A 6,008-nucleotide genomic window follows, 5' to 3' on the forward strand; every position below is an offset into this window, starting at 1 on the left:
GTAAGTAGCTTGCTAACCAACCACATGGTTCTGGGTTCAGTCCCACTGCGTGGCATCTTGGGCAAGTGTCTTCTGCTATAGCCCCGGGCCAACCAATGCCTTGTGAGTGGATTTGGTAGACGGAAACTGAAAGAAGCCTGTCGTATATATGTGTATGTGTGTGTTTGTTCCCCTAGCATTGCTTGACAACCAATGCTGGTGTGTTTACGTCCCCGTCACTTAGTGGTTCGGCAAAAGAGACCGATAGAATAAGTACTGGGCTTACAAAGAATAAGTCCCGGGGTCGATTTGCTCGACTAAAGGCGGTGCTCCAGCATGGCCGCAGTCAAATGACTGAAACAAGTAAAAGAGTAAAAGAATATAATCAGATAATTTTATTTTTGGTGGATTTGGTAGACGGAAACTGAAAAGAAGCCTGTCGTATATATGTATATATATATAGATATATATATATATTATATATGTAGGAGTGACTGTGTGGTAAGTAGCTTGTTTACCAACCACATGGTTCCGGGTTCAGTCCCACTGCGCGGCACCTTGGGCGAATGTCTTCTACTATAGCCTCGGGCCGACCAAAGCCTTGTGAGTGGATTTGGTAGACGGAAACTGAAAAGAAGCCCGTCGTGTATATATGTATATATATATATGCGTGTGTGTGTTTGTGTGTCTGTGTTTGTCCCCCTAGCATTGCTTGACAACCGATGCTGGTGTGTTTATGTCCCCGTCGCTTAGCGGTTCGGCAAAAGAGACCAATAGAATAAGTACTGGGCTTACAAAAGAATAAGTCCTGGGGTCGAGTTGCTCGATTAAAGGCGGTGCTCCAGCATGGCCGCAGTCAAATGACTGAAACAAGTAAAAGAGTAAAGAGTAAGAGTATAGAATCTACCAAGAATAGTTTCAGATTGGTTGGTCTCAAAAGGGTTAAATAAAATGGATTTTTAAGTTGGGAATGTTTTAAAAGGGCAGAAATTCTCTCTTTCTCTTAATTCAGTCATTTGACTGTGGCCATGCTGGAGCACTGCCTTTAGTCAAGCAAATTGACCCCAGGACTTATTCTTTGTAAGCCTAGTACTTATTCTATCGGTTCTCTTTTGCCGAACCGCTAAGTTACGGGGATGTAAACACACCACCATCGGTTGTCAAGTGATGTTGAGGGGACAAACACAAACACACAAACATACACACACACACACACACATATATATATATATATATACATAAGACAGGCTTCTTTCAGTTTCCGTCTACCAAATCCACTCACAAGGCTTTGGTTGGCCCAAGGCGATAAGTAGAAGGTGCCACGCAGTGGGACAGAACCCGGAACCATGTGGTTGGTAGGCAAGCTACTTACCACGCAGCCACTCCTGTGCCTAATTAGTATGATTAATTTCATAATTTACATCACCGGTCTGGAACCCCTATCTTGCCCAGGATATTAATCGTCTGGAAGCCGTTCAGCGACGTTCAACCAAAAGAATACCCTCCATCAGACATTTGCCATATTCTGAACGCCTTACTTCCCTGGGCATGGACACATTGAAACTCCGACGTCTGGCAGCTGACTTGGCAGACACCCATAAAATTATCAACCATCTTACAAACAATAACTCTGAGCACCTTTTCAAACTCCACCCGTCTAACACCCGTGGACATATTTACAAAGTCAGAAAACAGCACAGCTCCCATGACTTTTGGAAACATTTTTTCATGCTGATAGTTGCTGATGTAAGGAACAAACTGCTGGCATCAGTTGTTAGTTGTCGGAGCACTGCATCCTTCAAAACTTCCATGCTTCCTGAGATTCACCAACACTACACCTGATTTTCCCCCCTCCATACACACACAAGCATGTATCTGACTCATACATTGTTTGCTTTCCAGACATGTGTACATTACTGCATATGCTTTATACACACTTTCTAACAAGTTGTGGTGCACCTGAGCAATGTATACAATAATTTCATTATTATTATTATTTATACCAGCCTCGCCTGGCCCCCGTGCTGGTGGTGCGTAAAAAGCACCATCCGTCCGTGGCCGTTTGCCAGACTTGTCTGGCACCACCATCCGTTTGTGGCCGTTGCCAGCGCCGCCCCGGCACGTAAAAAGCACCATCTGGTCGTGGCCGTTGCCAGCCTCGCCTGGCCCCGTGCCGGTGGCACGTAACAAGCACCATCCGTCCGTGGCCGTTTGCTACCTGTGCGGGTGGCACGTAAAAAGCACCCACTACACTCACGGAGTGGTTGGCGTTAGGAAGGGCATCCAGCTATAGAAACTCTGCCAGATAAGACTGGAGCCTGGTGCAGCCTCTGGCTTCCCAGACCCCGGTCGAACCGTCCAACCCATGCTAGCATGGAGAACGGACGTTAAACGATGACGACGATGACGATACATATGTGCCAGTCTCACGTAGAAAGCACCTGTGCCAGTGGGACATAAAAGCACCCATTGCTCTCTCAGATTGGTTGGGGTTAGGAAGGGCATCCAGCTGTAGAAACTCTGCCAGATAAGACTGGAGCCTGGTGCAGCCTCTGGCTTCCCAGACCCCGGTCGAACCGTCCAACCCATGCTAGCACGGAAAACGGACGTTAAACGATGATGATGATGATACAACAGGCTTCTTTCAGTTTCTTTCTACCAAGTTCACTCACAAGGCTTTGGTCGGCCCAAGGCTATAAGTAGCAGTGGGACAGAACCCTGGAACCATGTAGTTGGTAGGCAAGCTACCTACCACGCAGCCACTCCTGCGCCTAATTAGTATGATTAATTTCATACCAACCTAGTTAGAAAGCAGTTTTGTCAAACAATATACGCTAGAATGAAAGAAAAAAAAACAACAAACCAATATGCCTGAATAAAAACATCTTGTAGTATTTATTCTGCCAGAATTGCACAGACAATTCCTTGCAACTCATGCCATTGGAAGTAAACATCAGGAACAAGTAATTAGCAAGTTCATGCTATTTTATCATAAAATGCTTGTTATATAAAAATGAAATAAATAAATAAATAATTAAAAATTTACAGGTTATGAGTTCTCATAAGGATCGGTTCGTTAAATATGTATCCAGTGCCGTCTGAGAAAGGTTAGTAAAACAAAGGGAGATAATTTAGGAGTGAGAAGTGTTGTTAGTGCCATTGGGGCTATGACGACTCCTCTGGTGTTGGTGCTATAAAATGTATCCAGTACAATCTGTAAAGTGGTTAATTAAACATGGGGAGATAACTTAGGATTTCAGGGGTGTTACCAATCTGCTGAGGGTATAGTAACCTCAGTAGTGTTAGTTCCATAATGATATGTATCCAGTACTCTCTCTCTAAAGTGGTTAGTACACAAGGGAAGAAGATAACTTAGAACGAAGAAGTATTGCCAGTTCTGTTGAGGCTATGACAAGGCTCACTATTACCGGTGCCGCAATAAGACTATTGATATTAATACATTCTGTAAAATAGTTGGTGTTAAGAAGGGAATAGAAACCCCAAAAGGAAACATAAACAAGATATGGTCCCTTGACCTTTCTTGGAGGGCAATATCTCTGATTAAAGAATTGAATTGCTACATGATGTCTGTCAAACCCATGCCAGCATGGAAAGCAGACGTAAAATGATAATGAGTATGATGATGAGGATGCAAAAATTATAGGATTACGGGGGACACCATGGAAGGTTTCATCATAAAAGGTGTATCTCATAATGTTCATTGGGAAGGTGGGGGGTGGGAAGGGGATTAAGCCAGGAGAGACTCCAAGAAACACAATCACCCTTTTCTCTCTTCTCTTGTGCCAGACTTTACTCTTCACCGTTTAAACCAGCCACATCCAGCCTAAATATTCTACCAGATCCTGCCTCTCACACCTACCCTACAATGTCATTCTAAAAATAAATAATCACATCATTGAAATCTCAAAGCTAGAAGATAATGTATGATTAATTCAAAACAAGGCCAGATCCTGCCTCTCACACCTATCCTACAATGTCATTCTGAAAATAAACAATCACATCATTGAAATCTCAAAGCTATGAGATAATGCATGATTAATTCAAAGCAAGGCCAGATCCAGCCTCTCACACCTATCCTACAATGTCATTCTGAAAATAAACAATCACATCATAGAAATCTCAAAGCTATGAGATAATGCATGATTAATTCAAAGCAAGGCCAGATCCAGCCTCTCACACCTATCCTACAATGTCATTCTGAAAATAAACAATCACATCATAGAAATCTCAAAGCTATGAGATAATGCGGGATTAATTCAAAACATGAATAAATAAGGGTTAAATTTCACAGGATTATCTGAATGCTAAGGGGTTAATATCTTGTCCCACCTAAAGAGTGGGCAGGTAATTTAAACTCAGCTATTAATAAAGCATTCTATAATTTCACAGATTTTGCTCTTACAATGGTGATTTATCGATCATTCACTTTGTGCCTTTTTGATGGCCCCGGCAGACTGAGCTAGTTAGATGTGGTGACAACAAACACATGAAAGGTCAACAAGTGTTAAGATAGGTCACATGATATGCAAATGCTTTAGTTGGGATTAAAATCCCTTCCTATCTCAGTTTTCTTGTAATTTTCTATTTCAATGATTCATATATATATATGTTATGTATGTGCATATATATTTATACTGGAATGTGTAAGTGTGTGTGTGTGTGTGTGTATATATATATATATATATACATTAGGAAGGGCATCCAGCTGTAGAAACGTTGCCAAATCAGATTGGAGTCTGGTGCAGCCTTCGGGCTTCCCAAACCTCAGTTGAACCGTCCAACCCCTGCTAGCATGGAAAGCGGACATTAAATGATGATGATGATGATATATATATATAGGGTATGATGGGTAAATTGCCATATTATATTTTTAATTTTGTGCATTGTTTGTTTTTGATTTTGTAGACTACATAGTATAGTAGGGTCAGTTGGGCACCATCTGTGAGAAAAACAGCACCATGACGCATTTCACTCTGCCAGAAATTTGGAAACGACATGCTGTACTGCTTGGCATTCATGCCAGAAACTCCAATGCAAACACTTCAGAGTGTTTGGGTGTCAATCTGAGGAAATGTATCAAGAGTGGTAAAAATCAAACATCCAGTCAACATCATGGTGTTTGGAATGATCACTAGTGATGGCGACGTTATTCCTCCATTCATCTTCCCACACGGCCTCAGACTCAACATGGAGGCCTACATTAAGTGCCTGGAGGAGGTAGCGCGGCCCTTGGTCAAGAGTGGCTGCTGGAAGATCCTATGTCTGGTAGCAGGACTCTGCACCATTCCACACAAGCAGGAGAACCCACTCATGACTGTCAGACAATTTCTGTGACCACATCACCCCTAACACCTGATCACCTAACTTCCCAAACTGCAACCCCCTTGATTATTATGTGTAGGGCGCAGTTGAGCGAGGGACCGACAAAACTCCTTGTAACACCAAAGATGAACTGCAGGCAAGAATGATGGCTGCATTCACCAACTTAAACAAGGAGACCACCCAGAAGAGTTGCAGGAGATTCTGAAGTCGTTTGGAGGCTGAGCTTGAAGCCAATGGTGATTTTATTGAATAAATTTACTCTTTAGTATTTCAAGACATTTTTATGTAATTTTGGTAAATATATCTGTTAAAATGAGATGTCAGCGTTATTTTCATTTTTGTGTAATTTAGATGACAGTTTATTCACTTATGTAAATCTCTCTCTCTATATATATATATCGAAAATCAAAAATCAAAATCGAAATCGTTCAACATCAATGGAAATTGTAGCTGTGATACCAGTGCCGGTGGCACATAAGAGAACCATCCGAACGTGGCTGTTGCCAGCGCTGCCCCGACTGGCCTCCGTGCCGGTGGCACGTAAAAAGCACCATCCGATCGTGACCGTTTGCTAGCCTCGTCTGGCACCTGTGCAGATGGCACGTAAAAAGCACCCACTACACTCTCAGAGTGGTTGGCGTTAGGAAGGGCACCCAGCCGTAGAAACACTGCCAGATCAGACTGGG

The 6,008-nt window shown here is 42.7% G+C and overlaps 1 protein-coding gene across 1 annotated transcript in view; it reads right to left on the bottom strand.

Annotated features, from left to right (window-relative positions):
- Nucleotides 1–4,644: 4,644 nt before the first annotated feature.
- The window catches only part of LOC115226008 (transmembrane protein 260-like), a 7,334-nt gene continuing 5,970 nt past the window's right edge, over nucleotides 4,645–6,008 (bottom strand). The window contains exon 2 of the mRNA XM_029796982.2: nucleotides 4,645–4,665. The gene's annotated coding sequence lies outside the window, so the exon portion shown is untranslated. The remainder of the gene's footprint in view (nucleotides 4,666–6,008) is intronic.

Source organism: Octopus sinensis, linkage group LG29, assembly GCF_006345805.1.
Source record: "Octopus sinensis linkage group LG29, ASM634580v1, whole genome shotgun sequence".
Classification (NCBI taxonomy): Eukaryota; Metazoa; Mollusca; class Cephalopoda; order Octopoda; family Octopodidae; genus Octopus; species Octopus sinensis.